Here is a 24,127-nt window from a genome sequence, read left to right as displayed (position 1 = left end):
CCTCGCAATACTAATTAGACGCAAATATGAGTATTAGTCTGTATTAAGCACCCACAGATCATCGGGGCTTAGTGCAGTCGTTTACATGGGCAATAGCCACCGGGAAACAGCAACTGTACAGTCATATATAATCTCATATTTCTGCTCCATATCTGTAAATCTTGACTCCTATTACCTACTCTCATAGTGAGGCAACCAGATAAAAGTCCTTTTTAGGTTTCACCTACACAGCACTTGCGCTATGCTTGTGAAATCTCTTGTATTTAATATATCTCAAAAGGGGGCTCTTATCAATTCCTATGGCCTAATTACTGCGCTCATTCATTTTTGTGTGGAACTTTTTTTTAACTTCCCCTGGCTGCACTCATTTACGATTTTTTCATGAAAGCTGTCTCTGTTTAAGCCCCATTCTCTGTCAAGATAAGATAAGATCTCCTCACACAGGAAAAGGTAGACAGCTTCTAACACTTTGCTGGTATGATTGCTTTTTACTGTAAAGTAGATGCTTTAGCTTTAGAATGTTTGTGGCATTTCCTATTCAATCCTCAGTCTCTTTTTCTGCACTTTGCAGGCATTATTAGATTGTGTTTTTCAACTTAACCTATTTGGTTGTTAAAATCAAATTCCAAAAGTTGCAATAAACATTACACGTTAAAAATAAAGTAAATATACAAGAGCTATGCTACATTTTACTACGGAACCAGCAACCACAAGGGCAGTTACCTTGCAGACGACCGGGTCATGATTTGAATGGTGCAGCAGGTGCAGTAGCACCGGGCCCAAAAAATGTAAGAAGTCCTCTAAACACCTAATATTGCTATATATGACTATTAAAAAGGATGTCACTATTGCAGTTACCTTACAGTTAAATGGGACCTGATTTGTATGGTGCAGCTAAAAAGCTATAGGGACCCCACTAAACCCAGTTGATTGCTAAAATGTAAAACTAAACAGGCATTACAAGTGCAGTTACCTTGCAGACAACAGGGTCACGATTTGAATGGTGCAGCACGTGCAATGGCACCGAGCCCAAATGTTGTCAGAACTCCTCTAAACACCTTATATTGCTATATATTTTACTTCTATGCAGGCTGTTATAATTGCAGTTACCTGCAGTTAAAAGGGGATTGGTTTAAATTGTGCATCAGGTGCAGTGGCACTGAGGGCAAAGATTGTCCTAACGCCACTACACAACAGAAATTGCTATATTTCACTACTAAACAGCCAGTCACAAGTGCAGTTACCTTGCAAGCAACAAGGTCATTATTTGAATGGTGCAGTAGGTGCATTGACACTGAGTCCAAACGTTTTCAGAACTCCTCTAAACTCATAATATAGCCACATTTTCAACTAAGCAGGCAGTCACAAGTGTAGTTATCTAGCAGTGCAAGGGTCATGATTTCAATAGTGCAGCAGGTGCAGTGGCACCGGGACTAAAAGCTCCAGGCACTCCACTAAACACAGATCATGGCTTAATTTTACAACTAAACAGGCAGCCACAAGTGCAGTTATCTTTAAGGCCCTACCTTAATGATTTGAATGGTGCAGAAGGTGCAGTGGCACTGTGAAAAAAGTTGGCAGAACTACTCTAAACACCTAATATTGCTACATGTTGCTACTAAACAGGCAGTCACAAGTGCAGTTATCTTGCAGGCAACAGGGTCATGATTTGAATGGTGCAGCAGGTGCAGTGCACCTGGCCCAAAGGTTGTCGGAAATCCTCTAAACACATAATATTGCTATATATTTCTACTACACAGGGGCTTGATTCGAATGGTGCAGCAGGTGCAGTGGGACCGGGGCCAAAAGTACTAGGGACCCCACTAAACGTAGCATATTGCTATCACAAGTGTGCTTTCCTTGCAGGCACTAGGGTCATGATTTCAATGGCATAGCAGGTGCAGTGACACCGGGGCCAAACACTTAGGAACCACTCCAAACATCAAATATTGCTAATTTTACTACTAAACAGGCAGTCACAAGTGCCTTTGCCCTACAGGCAATAGGGTAATGATTTGAATGGCGCGGCAAATGCAGTGGCACCGAGTCAAATTTTGTCATAACTCCTCTAAACACCAAATATTGCTATATTTTACTACTAAACAGCCAGTCACAAATGTAGTTATTTTGCAAAGAAAGGGGGCATGATTTGAATGATGCAGCCGTTGCAGTGTTGCTGGTCCCAAAAGTTGTCAGAAGTACTCTAAACACATAATATTGCTGTTAGATCTATCCATTCTATTTCCCTCTTTCATTTGTCATAATTTTGATATAACTTAACCACACTTTACTCCTAGTAACAGGGCAATATATTGCCTTTATCATAACACTTTAACAGACTTTCTGTAACTTATATTGTACAATTACTCAGCAAGCTACAACTTACAACAAAAAAAGCTTATTATTATTCACAATGGCGAAACCTACCGCATTTACCAGTGCTTGTTTATTTATGTATTGAAATTAGGCGCTGATAAAGTTTTAATTGGAACATAGATGGCGTGGAAGGCACAAACACTGAGAATCCCCACGCGCGTTGTGAGACACATCTGTGAAGCAGAAAGCAGCATGGCAGGTGTACAGATGAAACGCGGCCTCTGTCGGTGACACCTTTCTGCAGAGCTGCAATAGGCTTACAAGAACACAAAGAGAACAACAGACGCTGTGCTCTGATGGATGCACAGATGTGCTGAGACAGCGACGCGTGCAGTTTGAGGAGCAGGCTCATACAGTTAGGAGAAGTTTCTGAATAGATCCCATATTGCTTCACCAACTCACACAAGTGACTCTACAAACGCACTATTCCTTTGACTTCGGTTGGCTCAGCCTGATATGCTCCGAAGAAATTAATGTTTTATCAGCTCCATATGAATTTTGCTGTTGATGTTTCCAAGTACCAGCCAGTGTTCTGCCTCCTAAACAGCTTTTGAAGTCAGTATCGCTTGCTCTGTCAGCATATCAAAGCAGTATATGTTGTTTAGAGATGAAACCCAACTGGCTCTCTGGAAATCAACAGGTTTTTTCAAGCATGTTTACAGGTTTTAGCATTTCCAAAGATATATTTTCGCTCACTGATGGGAATTCAGTAGAATCCTAGCTTTAGAAAAGTTTGTAAATGCACTAGTTGAGCAATTTAGGAAAAATGCATTCTGATAGACTTCAATCTACCAAAATGCTTAGGTAGTGGTAGTCAACAGGCTCTCCCTTTCACTATAATTATAACCCAGTGATGAGCCTTTAGCTGCCTCCTGTTTGCTACTAAGGGGTAAGCAAGAAAAACTTCAGGAACTGAATAAGGTTCCTTCCTGCTTTCTGGTACTTTCATGACCCCTGGGATAAGGGGTAGCAAGTAGGGGGGTTCGAAATTCACCGAATTTACTTTCACATAGTTAGGCAACATTTGGGGGGGAATTGTGCGAAGTTATGAATAATGCAAATCCGTCATTGAGTGCAATGTTTTAGGGTAAAATGCAAATTTTCATCAAATTTTGACAGGAGGAGTCATTTTGAGATGAAAAGTAGCACAAAAAACACAATTGCTATGGGCAACAGCCACTGGCATTGTGGTTGTTTTTGTAGTTCCCGTGCTCCTGTGCTATAATTTTGCTGCCAGTGGTGGTTTATTTACACAACATGGTATAATGGTTTAATTTTCAGAATTTTGTGTAACAAGTGTAATACTAAATTGTAGAAATTATGTGAATTACTCCAGCATCATTTAAATTTTGCATAGGTCTAGTAGCGGTGCCAAGGGCAAGCCAAATATAACATCCGCTATACCTAGCTGCTTCCAATTAATTGACGTCCATTTAGGTTTTCCCGTTGCATAGTTCCTACTAGTCTGGACTAGACAGCTCACCAAAGTGTGAGAAATTTGTATATGTTTATTCAGTCATTAATGCTGTTATTGCTGTAGCAAAAGATGTGAGATCTGTGCTCGCTTTGTTCTTGCCGCTACAAGTGATTGCTTGTTAATACCTGATTGTATCTAGTTGAGCAAATACATTCTAGCTTGTGAATTGAGCAGACAGCAGACTACTGGATGTAATAAGCTCTACAAAGAATATAGCACGTTACAGCGCGTGCTTTGACAACGCGGTAGTTTACAATCACTGCGGTGTTACTAGCTGTGCCATTACATCACAAGTTGTTTCAATGACTTGCTCTAGGGGGCGCGGTGACTTAGGAATAGGGGCGCGGTGATTTAGGAATAGTATTAATTTCTCTCTACAAAGGACCATGTATCCGTCGATTTTCCTCTGGGGCTTCCAAGGAAATGTGTATAAGAGAATGTGTATCAACTATTTGTGGTTGAGCTGCAGTCCATTGTCTCTAAATTCAGCCATTTATTTATTAATTATGGAAGTGCTGCATTTTGCAACGGACAGAAAATAGCGCAGCACCAGATTTAGCAACAGTTACCTGCTAATGACGTCATTAGCCTCACTTGTGATAAATCTGACTGTTCTGTGTGAACTCATCCTTGCACTATGGTGCAATAGAGAGCCAGCAGGAGTGTCTAGTCTAAGATCTGTACTCGAAGTACACCGTCCAGGACAAATTCCTACACGTATACTACAGGACAAGGGCCAGATGTGTAAGATGTGTGAATTAATTATTTAATTTTCCCTCATTGTCGTCTGTCAAAATCCTTCCTAATCGGCCCCACTGCCAAACCTCACTTGCCTGCACGTGCCACAGCTGACGTTAATGTGAAACACAGGTTACAGGTTGCAAGTTGATATATCAGGCGATACAGCACTTGAACCGGTTCTTGTGTCTGGTTACATGAGGGATTAGGATTTAGGGCAAACCCAATTCACACCTGTAAAAGTGACTTTGCTTTGAAATGTATGCTTTTTATGCTGGCTTGCCTCAGACAGGTCTTACTTTGCATACATTATTTGGGTGCTGTGGTAAAAAAAATTGGGGTTTGTATGGAGGTGAACTTTCTCCTGAAAAGGGATTCTGCGTGTGAAAGGTGATCTATCCGAGCTGAATGGCAGAGTAACGCACATTATGATGCATTCCAGAAACTCCAGTGCAAACTTCAGTATGTCTACGCCTAGGTCCCAGGCACAGTCATATTGGACCAAGCAAGAGGTTTGCTGAAGGAGTGAAGGACTGGGTTCTTTAAGACCCAGCGGTGCCAGGGCACAACACCTGAAACCTTCGTGGGTAACCTGCTCCGGCGTACGAATGACAGAGACACGGGACACTTCCTTCGACGTCAAAGATTCAAGGTTTATTTGCTGCAGGGAACACAGATATCACGACAAGTACAACTCGTGCTACTTGGGGAGACTGCTTCAAATTGGTTCTGTGGATCGCTCCTTTTATACAGTTTTTACCCATAGGACAACATGGTACACAAAGGTTTACAACCCGGTTCCCACCATTATCCCCCAGAGGGGTCGCTTTGGTCACTTTGATACACATAAGGTCCGGAACATAAGTGCGGAAACATTTGGCGGTTCCCAACTGTAAAAACCCATCTTCCCAACATTAGTGCATTCCAATCGGCAGTAAAAACAGATCGAAATAGGAACAAAGACAGGTGCAGAGGAAGACGGAGACAGTGGGGAGATCGGAAAGGGTGTAAAAAGGGGAGGTATTGGGAAACACGAGATACAGGCATCAAAGGGACGTGCCTAATGAGATGCACGGCTGAGACAATAAACCGGCACGGCGAGATGAGCCTCGAGCGGGGCCATCTGCCTTACAGTATCATCCCCCTCATCATAAAGACACTTACAAAGAACATGTGTCTTCCGCAAATATCTTGGGAGTCCCAGGGTCGCGAAGCGGACAGCGTCCGTTCGCTGGCTACTTGAGGGCAAGAGACAAAATGGATGCCGTATCTAAGATGGAACCCGTGGGTACAGATGAAAAACCCACATAACGAACGAACGGTTTAAGTTAGCACAGCGAAACTGCGCACACTTACTAAACTCGTCATTTGCGGTTCATAGATACCAGACTCGACCATATTCGTGCGAGTCAAAAACACCACTTACAATTGTCACGGAACCTCAGACGCTCCTTTTGCCCTCATGTAGGCAAGCACTAGTCGGAATCATATTCAATATTCATCAGACCATCGAGATGTTGTTGTAGCATAGCTCTGTCCAACCGAGTCCCCTTGGTAACAGGTGGCTGTCTCATACACGTTGTAGCACAAAGGACACATAAGGCAGGACCGCACTGCACACAAAGGCAACACGTGAACAGGAACACCACAACGACTCCGATGATCATCAGAATCTTCCAACCCCAAGTCGACATCAGGCCCCAAAACCATCCAAGTAGCGTCCAATCCCCTACATCCACGTGTATGGATTCGGAGATCTTATGCAACTTCGAGATGGCTTGATAGACAGTTGGAGCGTTATCTGGAATGAAAATGCAGCAGCTCGAATGGATCACCTTACATACCCCACCTCGATCTGCTAAGATGACATCTAAAACCATACGGTTTTGTAACGTCATAAGCCTATCCGCCTGAAGTTCAGTGGTGATGTTACCAAGGGCACTGGCAGTAATATTAGCAGTCGATTCTACCACTCGAGTCAACTGTCTCAGGTTCCTACTATTAACCATAGGTCCCCAAAACGGGAGGAAACCCTTGAAAAAGTCTCCTGCCTCTTGACCGGCAGTGTCCTCTTCGCTAATTACGCCTCTCACAACTCTAGTCTTATGATAATCGGCATCTACAGTGAACGTCGGAGGCAACAGATTTGCAATGAAACATGAGCCCATGAAGTCAGCGGGCAACCATGCATATGCACGATCATGGCAGATAAAGTATGTACCCTTGGCAGCCAGAAACACAGGGGACGAGACCATCGGCAGAATGTAATTTTCAGTGCAAGCACTCGCTCCAAGTCGGGCCTGCGATCTTCGGCCACGACCCATAAGACAAAAATTACCAATGTGGGGTACGACCCATATCGGAGGCGAGCTTTTAAGCTGCTTTTCACTGGTGAACACACTATATTCGCCTCTACTTAGGACCCTATAGGCTTGTACCTCTTCTTCGGGAATAAGCGAGGGATCATAGATATCGCTATCTAAATCCTCTATTGCGTTCGACAAAGGTTTTTGATACGAGGTAGGACCAGAGTAGGGAGAACGTGGTTCTCGAATGGGGTGGAAACCCAGTGCGCTTCGAAACATTGTCTGAAATGCTCGAGCAGACCCTTGGGAACTATACGGTAACACCAGATATGGAATTCCCTTATCCGTAGTATGTGGCATCAACCCACACATCCAACAATTAGTAGTGTTAACCACTAACTGATGCTGATGAAGGAGCTGAATAAAGGAATTGTTGCGGAATTCTGCACGTCTAGCCTGCTCGTGTTCAGGTAGGATATAAAAAGAATGAGGAGAAGCAGTGGAGATAAGTTTAGGGTCAGGGGTAGGAGTAGGTGTAGCAGAAGGTAAGAAGTAAGACATCATGTAATACACCCCACCCGCCAATAATGCAGAAGCAGTCAAAAACAATACGAATAGTTGGAATATAAAACATTTGGTACAACTAAGTTGCTGCAGCTTGAATCTATGAGCCTGAGCTCCTTCCAAATCCATTAGCTTCGAAAATGCCATTCCCTACGACCGTCCGCAACGTTTCTTGACGCACTTCGTTCTGTGTAGCAATAGTCAATCCCTAGGAGTTCCCAGGAACCGACGGCCTTTAACCTAGCGTCAAGACCTACTATCCAGAAGGAAGTACGCGCGCGGCCCTACGGCCTTTAATGCACAATATATATGTATGCAAAAACAATGTCTCTCAGCTGTGGAAGCAAAAAGTGTAAGGAACGAAGCTCAATGAATATGTACAAAATAATTACAATGGTACGAATGTTCAAAACTGATCACGGAAAACGGGATAATGCAGTTGTCAATACAGCAAAACAGGATCTTTTATTAGTCTTTAGTGCTAGATCGCAAAAAGTATCGAGTTTTCCCAGGACGTGTCTGTTCGTCAAACAAAGGATCCGTTGAAGGGACAGCGTCCTGTTGATCAGCTGAATGTTCTGGTCTTGAGTCTTTTGCTGACAATTGCTCAACAGCGTCTCTCTGCTGCACTGAGGATTCTCTGACAGGTTGTGCGTCGCTAAAAGGTACAAACGCCGGCAATCCTTCGGTTTCAGTTGATGCAATGCCTTTCCTCACCCACGAGTCTGCTGGCAACGGAATGGGGACTTTCTTTGTGTGGGTGGCGTGCACCCAATTCTTCCGCCCCTCAAGACGAACTGCAGTTCTCGTGGCAAGGAGGACCTGGTAGGGTCCAGTAAACCTCGGGTCCAAGTTATTCTTGCGCGAAAAGTTCCGCGTCACCACCCAATCTCCGGGCTGGAGCTGGTGGCCTGGACCCTCCGTCCGCGTCGGCAATGCTTCGTGAACCTGTTGGTGAATTAACCTCAGTTTAGCAGTCAAGTCATGAAGATAATCGATCAACATTGGGTACTCAAGATCACAGAAAATACCTGGCCTAGGAACCCCCCACACATTCGCAGGACGACCGAACACTATTTCATAGGGACTAAGCCCTACTCGGGAGTGTACAGTCGCCCTAGTTGACAGTAATGCTAAAGGTAAAGCGGCAGGCCACGAAAGACCAGTCGTAGCCTGAATCTTCGCTAGCTTTAGTTTAAGGGTGCCGTTATACCCTTCAACCAAACCAGCTGACTGGGGATGATTAGCGCTGTGGAATTTCTGATTAATTCCAAGGCCCTTACACACACTCTTCATCACACTACCCACAAACTCACTTCCATTATCTGACCACACGACTCTAGGCATGCCATACCGAGGAAAATATTCCTTCAGTAGGATTTTCGCAGTAGACAAAGCAGTATTGTCTTTGAGAGGATAAGCCTCGATCCATCGGGAGAATGCGCAAACCACAACTAAAACGTATTTCAGGTTATTGCATCGCTCCATATGGATGAAGTCCAATTGGATCACCTCAAAGGGACATGAAGGGGGAGCAAAACTGCCAGGGGGAGTTGGGGTTCCTTTGCCAGGATTGTACATCATACACACCATACAGTTCTTCACCAGACGTTCAGCACATTTCGTAATACCATCATTCTTCCACACAGGGGACAGCAATTTACAAATACCTTTCGAGCTAATATGTGCTAACCCATGCGCCATAGTCACAACAGCTAGCACATACGCATCCGGCAACATCCATCTCTTCTGATCAGACAAATCAATCCAACAACCATTCACATCCAACTTTCCCGTACTTTCTTTCCACTTCGTCTTTTCAGTGTCGGTGGCTTCATTCTGAATTGCTTTCACACTCTCGATAGTGTCCTCACACATACTCGATTCTGTAGGCCACCTAACCGAACTCGTCACATACATTCGAGTGCTAAGGTTCCGGGCAGTCTCCTTAGCAGTCTCATCAGCAAACGCATTACCACGACCAACATCATCCGTCACCTTACGATGCGCACTACATTTAACAATCGCTACTTGCTTAGGCAACGTCAATGCATCCAAAAGATCATTTACAAGCTGGCCATGCTGAATCTTCGTACCATGCGACGTCAAGAAACCTCTCTCTCTCCACAATCGTCCAAAACTATGCGCGACGCCAAATGCATATTGGCTGTCGGTAAACACATTCACACGTTTCCCTTTCGCTAACACACACGCTCTAGTGAGAGCGATCAGCTCTGCAGCTTGGGCAGAATTCTGATTTAATCTTGCAGTCTCAACAACAGTATTCAACGTTACAACAGCATAAGCAGTAGTCACATCGCCATTCGGCAACTTAAAGCATGACCCATCCACATACAGTGTACCATCCGGATCTTCCAATGGGGTGTTTTTAAGGTCCACTCGACCTTTTGTTTCTTCTTCCGTCCTTAAGTAACAATCATGTTCTGCTACTACATCTGACTCTGTGCTAATTGGTAACAAAGTTGCCGGGTTCAGAACATTACAACGTTTTATTTGAATGTGGCTTGCCAACAGCGTCAACTCGTAACCAGACAACCTTGCACTCGTCAAGTGCTGAGTTTTCGTCCGATTCAAAAGAGTATCGACTGCATGCGGAACCATCACCGTAAGCATATTATCCATGACCAATCCTGCTGATTGTCGGATGGAGACCGCGGCTGCCGCTGTTGCTCTCAAACAACTCGGCAATGCTCTAGCTACCGGGTCCAAGGTCGAGGAAAAATATGCACATGGACGTTGCCTACCACCAAAAGGTTGCGTTAAGACACTCAAAGCACAACCTTCTCTCTCGTGAACATATAATGTAAACGGCTTGCTGTAGTCGGGAGTACCTAACACAGGAGCCGAACATAATGAATCACGCAGCTCAGAAAAACTTTTCTGACATTCTTCCGTCCATGGCAAAGGAGTCGAAACATCCTTGCACGTAAGAGCCACTAATGGTTTCGCTAGCAATGAAAAATTTGGAATCCATTGCCTGCAGTACGACGTGATACCTAAAAAGGCACGCACATCTCTTTGGGTTGTTGGCACAGCCACTCGCGCAATCGCTGCAATTCTCTCTGGGGTCAACCTCCTTCCCTCCTTTGACAATAAGTGACCTAGATAGGTTACTTCTTGACAACAATATTGGAGTTTAGAAGGGGACACCTTATGATTCAACTCACAGAGATGTTGCAGCAACGACACCGTAGCAATTTTGCAAATGTCCTGAGTATCAGCAGCCACCAATAGGTCGTTGACGTATTGGATTAAGGCCGCACCGGCCGGCAACCTAAACGCATCCAGTTGACCCTTCAAGGCTTGACTGTAAATCGATGGACTTTCACAGTAGCCCTGAGGAGCGCGTTTGAACCGGAAGCTGCGTCCACCAAGAGAGAAACCGAAAAGGTCTCTGCTCTCCTCGGCAATCGGGATGCTGAGAAAACGCATTTTTCAAGTCAATCACCGAAAACCACGATGCAGAAGCTGGAATCAGAGTCAGTAGCGCCGTGATGTCAGGCACAACAGGAAATTGAGGAACCACAATTTTATTCACCTCCCGTAAATCGATAACAAAACGATAAACAGGCGGTTTTGAAGGATCAGTACATTTTAGAATGGGCAGTACAGGACTATTGCACACGTTTCCCCGAGTCTCTTCAATGACGTCTTTCTCGATCAGATCATAAATGATCGCTAACAGTGCTCGTTCACCATCAAGGGAGATACGATATTGTGGAATACGTGGCAACCGCACATTAGACTTCAACTGAACAACATATGGTGAGATATCAAGTAGGCCCACATCGTTGGGACCTGTCGCCCACAAAGACGCAGGAAGAGAACTCAATTCCGGTGGAAGCTTATCGAGAGACAAATACATGGGAGAGACAACCTTCTCTCCCAACGTAAGCTTTACACCCGCAGGAGAACAATACAAAGTTGCATACAAACGTTTAAGCAAATCCAGGCCCAAAACATTTTCACCACAACCTGTGGTTAAAATCAACGGAGCTTGAAGCTCACGAGGCCCAATTTCAAGGGGCAAAGGGCACGAAACTGGATTGCTAACGGGGGCGCCAGAGAATCCAACGGAAACATTTGTTAAGCCAGACAAAGGTGCGCCAGGGAGTTTCGAATGCTTAATAGAACTTTTCGCTGCACCAGTGTCCAACAGAAAAGGCTCAACGACGCCCGATGTAGCAACTGCGACGTAAGGCCCTCTCTGATCAACCGGAACTGATACCACTCCCTCTCCTTGTCTTTGGCTGTCCTAGTAATTACTGTCGTCAGTTCCCTGATCGACGTAATAATCGTCTACATTGTACTGCGCAGATCGTCCTTGCGATGATCCGCGTTGATCAAAACAATTATCGGAATTCGATGAGTTATCTGAACGATCGTTCTGAGCACCACGACCTCTACCACGTGGTGCCTGCTGCGAACCACCACGACCTCCTCTCGATGAGTTACCACTATTACGTTCGTTTAGAACAGGACAATTGAATTTAATGTGACCCTCTTGTCTACAATAAGCACATTGATTGTATCCTAACGAGGATCTTTGGGAAGAGGAGTCATTACGAGTTTGGGATCGGTTCGATTGCGGCTGCGATCTATTTTGTTGCGAATTATTCTGATTCGAACGTGGAGGATACGCTTGCTGAAGCAGCACTTTAGTTTTTAGTTCTTTCGTCTTTTTATCAGCACGGTCATTCTCTTCTTTCTCTCTATTCTCATAATATTGTGCCGTAGCCAATATCTGAGCTGAGGTAGAAACGGCCCATGCACTTTCCGAATTCTTTAATTTATTGCTCAAATCGGGCAGCAAGTTCGAAACAAATTTATCCACGAACAACCTTTGACCACCCTCAGTGCTCATATCCTGACCACTATGGTCGATGAATGCTTCCTCGAACCTCGTAAAGAAGTCGGAAACACTCTCGTCCTTCTTTTGCTTACAAGCTGACAATTTGTCCCAATTTACTCTCATAGCTGGCATAAGAGTTTTCATTAACGTTATTATTCTTTGAGGAAGAGCAGCAATCAACTGTTCAGGCTTGGCACCACCAACTTGCAACCCATCCGCCGCTATAATGGCCGCCCAATCACCACCTAATTCGTTTGCGTGATTTTCCTGACGAATCTTAGCCCATACCGGTTGCGGTACGACATTACCGAACAGCATATCGATATCAGCAAGATTCATTATCGTAGCGTCTACGAGCTGCGATAATTCCTTATAATACCCTGCAGGATTTTTGCGAGGGTCAGGCAAAGATTGCTTCACCTGCAACACTTCTGAGCGTTTCCATGGGAGATGTATCCATACCCTCTGGAAATGCGGCGGAACAATAGGAATAGCAGTAGCATCACCAGGCATCCACACTGGTGGAACTTCGCACATAGGAAATTGGCCAGATTCATCTGGCTGTCTTTCAATATCCTCAACAAACAAGGCTTGAGGTATAGGAGTGGGACGAAAAGATAACAATCGTTCAACGGCTCGTCGAACGTTGGTATCCACTATCAGTCCAGCCGAGAACTGGAGCTGTAGATCAGACAAAGCGGTCAGCACCTCGTCAGGTGCGTCGGCCGATATCTGATCACGGAGGACCTTACACATTTCCTCGAACACAAATCTCTGGGTTGGTATATTGAACTGACAAAACGTGTCGAGTACAATACGGGGTGGATTTCTAAGGGGGTGCGTCATCCAACCCATCGCCATATTATGTAGCGAGGCACGTTCCCTATTACCAGGAAGCTGACTACGTCTCTGAGGACCATCTGAACCAGCGGACCCAAGAACAGGTCCGAGCGAATGAAAGAAGCTAGCCGCAAGAGGAGAATTACGACTACGAGTAGAGGGAGAAGTATAGGACACAGGACTAACAAGTGAAGGAGTAGAAACAGAAACAACAGCAGGGGTTAATAGAGCAGGAGCAGTAGCGTGAGCAGGAGTATGTGGAAGCGGAGGAGCAGTAGGGATAGCAACAGACGAAGGAGCAGGAACAGTCGGAAGAACGGGTGCAGGTTGAGGAACAGGTGGAGGAAGAATAGGTAAAGGAACAGGTACAGGGGGAATCACAGGGGCTGTGGTACCCTGTACGTACGGAGGTGGCGATTTCATAAGATAAGACATTAAAGGATCCTCAACTGCCTCATCCTTCTTTTCCGGCTCCGTAGGCAAAGCAGGATAGCACTTATCTATAGTCATACGCTGTAATCTGTCAAACACTTCCTTTTCCCTAACCTCCTTATCATGCTGGAACTGCTCTGCTTTCTTTACAATGGTACCAGCACTATCTCTCTGATTTCGCTTAGTCTGTCTGATTTCTTTCTGTCGGGCTTCTTTACGCCACAACCGAAAGGCATCAAACATGGCCGGCCTTGACTTTTTCGCGAACAATTTAACCTCTAGATTATCTAAGATCGGGGCCTCGAAGCTACCATGTGGTGGCCAGCGAAGGTCACCATCTTTCTTCGTGTATTTCATCCAGTAATCATTAAAAGTAATCGGGCCTAGCCCATGTTTGCTGTACAGTTCATACGTGGGAGTTCCAACCGGAGGTATCGGACACGAGTCCTCCAGTCGGGAATCCGTACCACAAGGTCTGAAACAACTAAACAAAGTACTGCGACCAGGCATCTTGCACACTAGCCGAGTTTCACAAACTTCAAGAGTTACGGGATTTACCAAGTCCCAGCAAAGAACAAAACCCTCGGTTTTTGGCGGCTGCAGTCGTCAAATAACACAACAAAGTACGCTAGCAAAGTGTCACCGACAAAAACACTCACACAGCGTCAACAACAAAAACACTCGCTAAAGTGTCAACAACCAAGAACTCTGGGAGCGACCCACAAATACTTAACTCAAAGATCGATGGCGTCTCCAGGAAGGCCCGTCAATCGTCTCGCTCTACCAAGGTCTACCCCAGGCGCCAAAACAGGTCTACAGTCAGGGCAGCAGTCCGTCGCAGCTGTCAGGAGGCGGGAATCTTTGCGGGAAAAGTCTTCGGGCCACTTATTTCGACAACAGGATCGATGAAGCGGAGTGCACCTTCCCTCGGAGATTTCACACGAAGTTCCTCACGATCGTCGGGCTTGGACCGGTACCACTGATGCAGCCCCACGTTGGGCGCCAACTGAAGGACTGGGTTCTTTAAGACCCAGCGGTGCCAGGGCACAACACCTGAAACCTTCGTGGGTAACCTGCTCCGGCGTACGAATGACAGAGACACGGGACACTTCCTTCGACGTCAAAGATTCAAGGTTTATTTGCTGCAGGGAACACAGATATCACGACAAGTACAACTCGTGCTACTTGGGGAGACTGCTTCAAATTGGTTCTGTGGATCGCTCCTTTTATACAGTTTTTACCCATAGGACAACATGGTACACAAAGGTTTACAACCCGGTTCCCACCATTATCCCCCAGAGGGGTCGCTTTGGTCACTTTGATACACATAAGGTCCGGAACATAAGTGCGGAAACATTTGGCGGTTCCCAACTGTAAAAACCCATCTTCCCAACATTAGTGCATTCCAATCGGCAGTAAAAACAGATCGAAATAGGAACAAAGACAGGTGCAGAGGAAGACGGAGACAGTGGGGAGATCGGAAAGGGTGTAAAAAGGGGAGGTATTGGGAAACACGAGATACAGGCATCAAAGGGACGTGCCTAATGAGATGCACGGCTGAGACAATAAACCGGCACGGCGAGATGAGCCTCGAGCGGGGCCATCTGCCTTACAGTATCATCCCCCTCATCATAAAGACACTTACAAAGAACATGTGTCTTCCGCAAATATCTTGGGAGTCCCAGGGTCGCGAAGCGGACAGCGTCCGTTCGCTGGCTACTTGAGGGCAAGAGACAAAATGGATGCCGTATCTAAGATGGAACCCGTGGGTACAGATGAAAAACCCACATAACGAACGAACGGTTTAAGTTAGCACAGCGAAACTGCGCACACTTACTAAACTCGTCATTTGCGGTTCATAGATACCAGACTCGACGATATTCGTGCGAGTCAAAAACACCACTTACAATTGTCACGGAACCTCAGGAGGGGAGGAGTTTCTGGAAGAATAGTATTTTCACAATAGTGCTGTAAGGGTTTTTTAAGTCCTGTTCAACAATAAAAAATACCTTTCTCAAAATGCAGCATTTATTTATTTTGTCTGGTAGAATGCAGAGAAAGAATGATGGTTTACTCCTAGTCATGCATGAAGCTCCACTGAGTACTTCTATGGCAGCAGAGATGGAAAGTGGTGTGGGTCATGCAGCAGACCTCGTGGGTGACTCACATATACTGGGGGCAGAAAAGAGAAATGAGAAGTGGTGTGATGTAGTGGGATTTCTTGGCTCGGGTACTGATGCAGGAAGATAAATAATACACTCTTTTTTAGGATCAAGGGAAATATTGGAGAAGGCCTGCTATTAGGTAACCTCATCCCTTGACTTGCAAGAATACTATTGCTTGGATGATTGGTCACCTGTCTGCAACAGAGTGAGTGGTTTGATTATTCATTACTGATGGAGCTGGGAGCAAGCCTTTGAGTGAACTTGGAACGATGAGCACATAAGGGTAGTTGAGTGCCGAGTGAGAAACTGCCAAAACATATTTTACTTTTTATATATCATAATGTAATTCATTAAGTAAGATAACATTAGTCAATTTACAAAATTATAATTTTTTTTATTGAGCAGATTACCAGATACAGTACAAAATAAATAGTAAAAGCATTTTTTTCGTACCATCACCCCACAAATAGCAGAAGACGTTTAATCGACTTCAACATGCACATTTCTCTGTGCCCGAGTCTCAATATACAATATTGCATACAACCCAAACATTTAGAATACATTGCGTTAAAATTGTTATGTGCTAGCAGAAGAAAGGGCACACACATTCATGCCATACTACAGAACTAAAGTGCAGCTGCAAATTCCTATAACAAAGTGCTAGAGAGAAACAAATGCAAAAGATAGCAATAAATAACAATCTTCTTCAAGTCTAACAGTGCAAGACCAGCTAAAGTGCAAATTGAGGGGTCTCAAATCGCCCTCTTTCATATAATTCATTATTAAAGTGTAATAGTGCTTACAAGGTAACAGATAGAAAGCTAAAGCCTCAAACTATAATGCACGCCATACATTTTAAAGTGCTGAAGTGCTAGATGAACTTAGTCATTCTGGTAGATCCCCCTATGCTGCAGGAACAGTACAATTCTTAAATCATCCATAAAAACACTGACAGCCCTAGAACCTCCGTCCCACCAGCTAAGCTGTTACTATATGCCGGGATATATCATCCAGCGGTGCCCAACCAGCAAGATATTTTTTTACGCTGCCCATTCTTCTGGCATACGCTTTTCCAAACAGCCCTGTCCTTCGTGTCTTCTCTAGCTGCATTTTTAAAGTCGGAACCATAATTGTTCACCAGCATTGTAATAGCAATGATCTGGCAACGGCTAGAGCTAAAGATGCGAGCATGCTTTTCCAGCTGCAAAGTTTGGCTAGATACCCCAAACAGTAGCAGCTTTGCATCTGGCTGGATTGTAGCTTGGGCACCCTGACTTAGTGCTTGAAAGATCGCCTCCCAGGATTGTAGCCGCTTGGGACACTCGAAATAAATATGCAGCCAATCCCCTTTTCCCTCTTGGGCACATCTAAAACATTTGTTAGGGATAGATGGACACATTTTATGAATTGCCCTCGGAGTGTAGTATGCCATCCATCATGAAAAATAACTAATTATCTTAAAGTTCGCTGCCATGAAGGATTTATAACCTAATATCGAGATATGCTCCCATTCTTCAACTGACAGCTGGCATCCGCTCTCCTGTTCTAACTTACCCAAGTGACCTTCAATCAAAGAGGAGTCTGTGTATTTCTGGAGGGACTTATACTTATACCAATTCCCTATGCCCATCAATTGGCTTTCGTACCATAATTTCATCAACAGCTTCTGTGGAGTGGCTCACTTCTTGCAAACAGCTACTCAGCAAACCTTTAACTTGAACAAAGCTGAGCAATAACTTTGCATGTTCCATCCCTAGTCGTTGATGCATTTCCTCCCAATTTTCGATCCGGGTTCCTAGATAAAAATTGCCCAACATCCAATACCCTTGAGAGTTCCATATTCTACAGATCGTTCTCAAAAACATCAGTCATAGCCCCCCTTACATTTCTGCAGCATTACCATATGATGACACGCTGGGACTTGCCTAACCTAAGAAAACACTTTTTACTATCCAATTAATTTCACCTAGCACCTTATATCTAGTTCTTTTTGGCAGTCTTTCCATCGTTAAGAAAAATGGACGATTGTCCCTGCTCTCCCGCATCATCGCGTCAATAAAAATAAGATCAAGACCTCCCTTAGCCATACCCATTCTGACCATTATATCAAGCCATGTAGCCTGGGGCCATCTATTCAAAACCCCCTTCACCTTCTCCAGCATTTTATCATAATTTATCTTGAACAGGTCAGCGTATTTATTGGTCATATAGATCTCAAGATAGTGAATAGGGCTACAACTATTACAATTTTTAAATAAGTCCATAGGGAGAACCGAAGGCTGAAAATTTAAAAGCAAAGTCTGGTTTTATCTTGAGTAACCTTGTATCCCCCAGGTTTGTATATTCGCAAATAACATTCAGAGCTCCCTCAATATTGACCTGGTTGGCTCTTAAATACAAAACCATATTGTCTGCAAATAACTTAAGTTTGGACATCTCTTGTAATGGAGCAACACTACTAGCGGTACTATGTATTTCTTTCTCTAGTTGATTTGTACGGTACCTGTACTTCTATGAGTCAGCCTGGAGTAGAGCTCGAAAAGCACACATTAAGGAGTTACAAAGTGCCTTCAATAAACTGCTGGATGCATTAATCAGGGGAAGGTTAGATGCAAGAACTAATCTAAAAGAAACATTTGACCAGGTCTAGCAAACATTTAAGTTTTTTTTTATTCTTGAAGAGATCAATAATCCAGAAACTTTTCAACAGAAGCAGTACGAAGAGAACCAGCTGGTGGAAGGCTGCTTGGATGGCACGTCTTAAGTAAGATGTGTTACACATTGGGAACATTAAAGATCCAAACTCAAATATAGGGCACAAAGATAAAAAAATAGCTAGATCTTCCTGCAGCATTTAAAAAATATTTATGGGAACGCTAATCGCGTTGCTAAATCTAGTCTTGAGGAATTCTTTGGGCAGAACCAGGATTTGTGTTTGACCAAGGTGCCTGTAGAGCCATTGCAAGAGGCTATCTCACCCGAGGAGGCCACTTGGGCATTGGAAAAGATGCCTATTGCCAAGTCAACTGGCTCCAATGGAATTCCAACCAAGGTTTATAAAATGTCCCAGAAAGACTTATTACCGCATCTGGTGCAATTATTTAATGAAATGGCGGGGTTGGACATCACTTCGACTTTTAAAGAATCTGTAGTAGTAAGCTTCTCAAAAAAAGTAACAAATCCTATCACCCAATAAGCCTTCTCAATGCGGATTACAAGTTTTTTGCAAAGATTTGGGCATCACGCATAGTTACTGTTGGGCAGACATTGGTTCATAAGAAGCGGAATGGGTTTTTACCAAAGCGGTTATTGGCAGTACATTAGCAGTATTTGGTGAGGGATATAGAATTTTTTTACCAATGGTCAAGATAAAGCGTTAATTGTAATGATCAATGCCAAAAAAGGCAGTGAAGCCTGTCAACTGGGATGCCATATTTTTTGCACTTGAGAGGTTTAGGTTTCCAGCAAGAATGGTGGCAATGCTTTAGAATCTATACCAAAGGACTAAAGCATAAGTAATAATTAACATTTCACAAAAATATGTCATGCTTGGTTATGCACAAAGTCATCATATTGGAATCTGTCTGTAGACCCATGATAGAATAGCAGGTCAAGTCTAACAAATTAACTGCTTGGGTCAATTTCCAATATATTGTACATATATTGAACATTTAAAAAACATAGTCCGGTTTAGGCAACTTTCTTTGGGTTTATCACTATTATTTAGCCCACTGTTCTTTTTTGATGTGGGAATGATTCCAGACCTGAACAAAGTACAAGCATTGTCATCCACGTCTCCCCCACAAGATATACCTATGCTGAGATCCTTCTTTGGCATGACCAGTTACTGTTCAAGGTATATCCGTGACTTTACCACTGTAAGTGCCCATTGAGAGACTTAATGAAACAAAATGTCCAATTCAAAAGGTAGACTGAATGTGAACAAATCTCAAGAAAATCAAGTATGCAGTTGAAAACACAAATACAATGATATAATTTGATCCAAAATTGCAGACATAGGTTATTGTTGATACAAGCACAGTGGGTTTAGGTGCAAACCTTGCCCAGCACATTGGACATCCTAATGCCCCAATACACAATGTGACTTGTGCTAGCCTACATTTTTCAATGACAGAACGGGCTTATTCACAACCTGAAAAATAAAGCCTAGCTGTAGTGTGGACTTGTGAACATTTTCATGTGATCCTGTATGGAAAACATTTCACAGTGGTCACTGACCACCAAGCATTGCTCACCATTTTTGGCACTCCTAAAGCCAAGATGCCCCCTCAAATTGAGAGGTGGGGGTTGTCATTGCAGGAGTATGATGTTATGATTCTGTATTGTCCAGGAAAAAAGATCAAAACCCTGCTAGCTACTTCTCAAGTGTGCCAATACAGGGTCATGGTACTACTTCTAAAGCTGCTGATGCCTATGTTAAGTTGATTGTGAAGTTCAGTAACCCTGCTGCTGTATCGGAAGAACACATCATTGCTGCCATTAGTACTGACTGATTTGCTACAACTTAAAGACATTATTGCACACCAATCATTGAGAAAACCTACTCGACCTCTTCATGATGACCTTGAATACCAGATATCCATAAATGTGCAAGAAGAACTTTTAGTTACTCCAGAAGGCATCATCTTGTGAGGGTCAAGGATTGTCATACCCGAGAGTCTGAGACAAGTTTTTGAACTGGCCCATGAGGGACACCATGGGGTTGTTGCTCCAAAACGAGCTTTAGAGGACCGAGTGTGGTTTCCTCTTCTTGATTAAAGAGTTGAAAAAGAATTAAAGGCCTGTCATTTGTGAAACTGTTTGCCATCTAAGATAACCCCACATCCGTTGAACATGTCCAATCTCCCATAGCACGCCTGGGAGAAGAACGCAATTCACTTCTTTGGACCCTGTGACAATGGACATCATCTACTAATAATTGTTGATGAATATTCCCATTTTCATTTGGTGGAAGATCTGCCATCAACTACTCAGGCAGAGTCATTGAGAGAGTAGAAAGCATTTTTGCAATCTGGGGTGTTTGCCGATTTTTAAATCTAAAAATGGCCTGCCTTTCAATAGTCAGGAATTTAAAAGACTTTCTCACTCATTTAAATAACAAGCATCAGAAAAGCACATCTCTCAGGCCACAGGAGAATGGTCTGGTCGAGAGATTTATGAGTACCTACAAGAAGATAATGGTGCACACTGCTGCGCTGGAAAAGCTTGAACTCAAATCAGTTCTTCAATTTACTCTTCATGCATATAGGTCAACTCCACATTCGACAACTGGTGAAAGCCCTGCCACTTTGATGTTTGGGATACCCATGCCACAATGGACCAATGAGAGATCCATTGGTATTGATAAACTTCAAACCAATGAGTCATCTCACAAGCGCAAAATGAAGACCTATGCCGACCCACGCCCTTGTGCTCTAGACACTGTGTATAACAGAGGAGACCATGTGATCATCAGACGAAAACGGAAACGCAAGTCTGATGCTCCTTGTGTTATGGACCTACTGAGGATTGTGACCAGTAAAGGACACATGGTGACTGCTCACCATCCTGGAAAGACTATTATATGGGATTCTTTGTATTTCAAGCACCTGCCTCGACTATCGCCTACTCCAGATATCAGTAGTGAGCCTTCTCCATATGAGAATCCAGAGAACCCAATGGCTGTACCAATGTCCCTGTCACCAATGCCAGTCATGGACCCTTCTTTGGTATCTCTGCAGCCTCACCCGACCAGATCTGGGAGATTGATTTGAGTGCCAAAACGACTTATTGAAGTGTTGTAATGTACATATGTATTAATGGTACTTTTTTTCCTAACAAAGGGGAAGATGTAGTGTATTGTGAGTTAGAGATAACATGACCCTTTTGGTTCCTGATGGACACATTAGAACAGTGACATAAGTGTGTGGGTGTGGGTAATAGAATTCATTATATGAAATGTTCAGTTCAGGGTTACACACTGATGAAAAAGATGTGCAATACCAAGTCCTTGTGTGGCGTGATCATTTACAAGTACCCGGGCTGGGATAGGGCACTACAACGGTGATGCAAAAAAAGAGAAGCAAGTGAAAGTAATGTAAAGGGAAATATTGGGATGATGGCCGGAGTTATCTGAAAGCACTAAAAGTAAAAGAAGCAAGTGAAAACGACCCAGAGGGAAGTATTGCAGATACAGCAAGGTGGTGTGAAAGTGATGTAGAAAGGAATACTGGGCATGTGGGATGGATGCAATTAATGAACTGAAAGTAAAAGTGATGTAATGAAAAACATAGATACATGATGAGGTCATGTGAAACGGGGTGATGTGAATGCACTGCAGGGGGAAAGCAACAATTATAGTAATGAAGCCAGCCTGATTCATAGAGTGATGGCAGGAGGGAGAGGAGAAAGAAAAAGTGGAGAAGAAAAGCAGCAAAGTGAGCATAGGGACTGACTACGTCCTGGAACCCATCAAGAAATACTAATGGGAACATTAATGGGACAATGTAAAGGTCTATTAAATCCCTTGATCTTTAGGACTACCTGTCCAATCAGTGCAAACCATTCAAAACACATATAAGATCAATGGCTGAAGGGGGTTGATTAAAGCCCACTCTCAATATTTCTACTTTTTAAGTATTCATGAAATTAGTTTTCTTAGATGGCTAAAACTGTCTCTAGCAAGACCTAAAAAGGAGTGTGAAAAGAGGTAGAGGAAGATATCAAGCAAAATCAGGAGGGCCTCCATGTTTTTCAAAACAATACGTTAGCTGCACTCATGCCAACGTTTAGAAGTCACAAAGATGATTAATTCAGAAAAATTAGACTTATCAAACAAAAATAGCACATTTACCAACGACCAGGATTTATGCCAGAAGGAAGGCCAGAAGGAATGCCTTGTTGTTTATGATCTGACAGTCATAGGATTGCAATTCTACAAATTCACTTGTACCAGGTTCATTGAGAGTAAGCGAAGGCTGACATTGGCACAGACTTTTGTTTGAAGAAAGCTTAGTATCTTTGTTGAATGCACTATGGGATAGGGCCCAACAACAAAACCACATTTCCCAAGAATACATCAACTCTCAAAATATTTGGGAACAGTAGTGGCCATCTTGAATCATTGTATTTAAGTTTTCTCATGTTCCATAGGTTCCTGCTTTGCAGTCATACTTCAATGTTTCTGCAGCCACAACCTTGCTATTTGGATAACCACATTTATAAAAGAGACATATTCTGAACATCAAGGTATGTTTGTCAAAAAAAATCTGAACTTTTTTATGCTTTGTGGACTGTGCTCACTTGTGTGTGTTGGGCAGACACAAAGACACAAGTATCTGAACTTCATAGGAGCTCAAGTCTTCTGCTCTAAACAGCTCAGCAGTGTGTGCAGTGTGTGGGTACCGCAAGGTGTGCGGCTTTTCAGCAACAATGCTTCCGCTTCATGAAATACAAAATTGAGATCAAGACAAACTACATTTCTCAGAGTGCTATGGTTCTCTCTCAAGACTTGCAATGGTGTTGGTCATCTTAGATACATGCAGTATACGATCCTCACGTTTCAGCGCAATCCTTGCTAGGCAATCATGATACTTAGTGGCTGCAGCCAAAGCCTCGCTTCATGAGTTTGAAATTCGTTGCACTTCCATCGAAAGTTATTGAGGACCTTGATCACAGAGAAATATTTGAGATAAATATTAGAGACTAAGGATTTAGACTTGATCTACTCTTTAGTATTAGAGTAACCCTGATACAGATTGCAAATTTTATAGATCAGAGTCGTCCTTTCTAGGATTATGAACTGTATTGCACCCACGATGGTAGCTAGTGAATCAACTCAATTAGGTTTAATAAATGCCACAACAGAAACCAAACAGAACTTATCATGTTATTATGTTTAAATACATGGATGTTAAAATGCCATAAATGTAAATGCCTTTTGAATGCTAACAAACAGAAGCTTGTTGTTGAAAAGACCTATTGTTATATAAAAAATGATTTTACCTATGATAATGAAGGATCAGGATTTGAATCTTCTATCATGCACAACTTTTGTTATCTTTCACTTTCCCTATGGAGTGAAAGTGACTATGGGCCTTATTACGACGACAGCAGTCCATTGGTCCGCTGTAGTCGTGGTGGCAGTCTGTGGCTCGCCAGACCGGCAGTCCCGCCATATTACAAGTTTGGCAGTTGTGCTGCCACTGGACCGCTGCTACCGATGCAAATCCGTATTCCCGCTGCCTTGAAGCAGCGGTCAAAGGAAGTACAATGCTGCTGTTGTAACTGCAGCCCTGCCCAGCATATTAGGAGTTTCCTCATTGCCCACCTTTTTATGTTGGTGAGCCTGCCATGA

The sequence above is a fragment of the Lissotriton vulgaris genome, chromosome 6 (genome assembly GCF_964263255.1).
Source record: "Lissotriton vulgaris chromosome 6, aLisVul1.2, whole genome shotgun sequence".
Lineage (NCBI taxonomy): Eukaryota > Metazoa > Chordata > Amphibia > Caudata > Salamandridae > Lissotriton > Lissotriton vulgaris.
The sequence above is the reverse complement of the archived record's forward strand: the minus strand, read 5'-3'. Positions refer to the sequence as shown.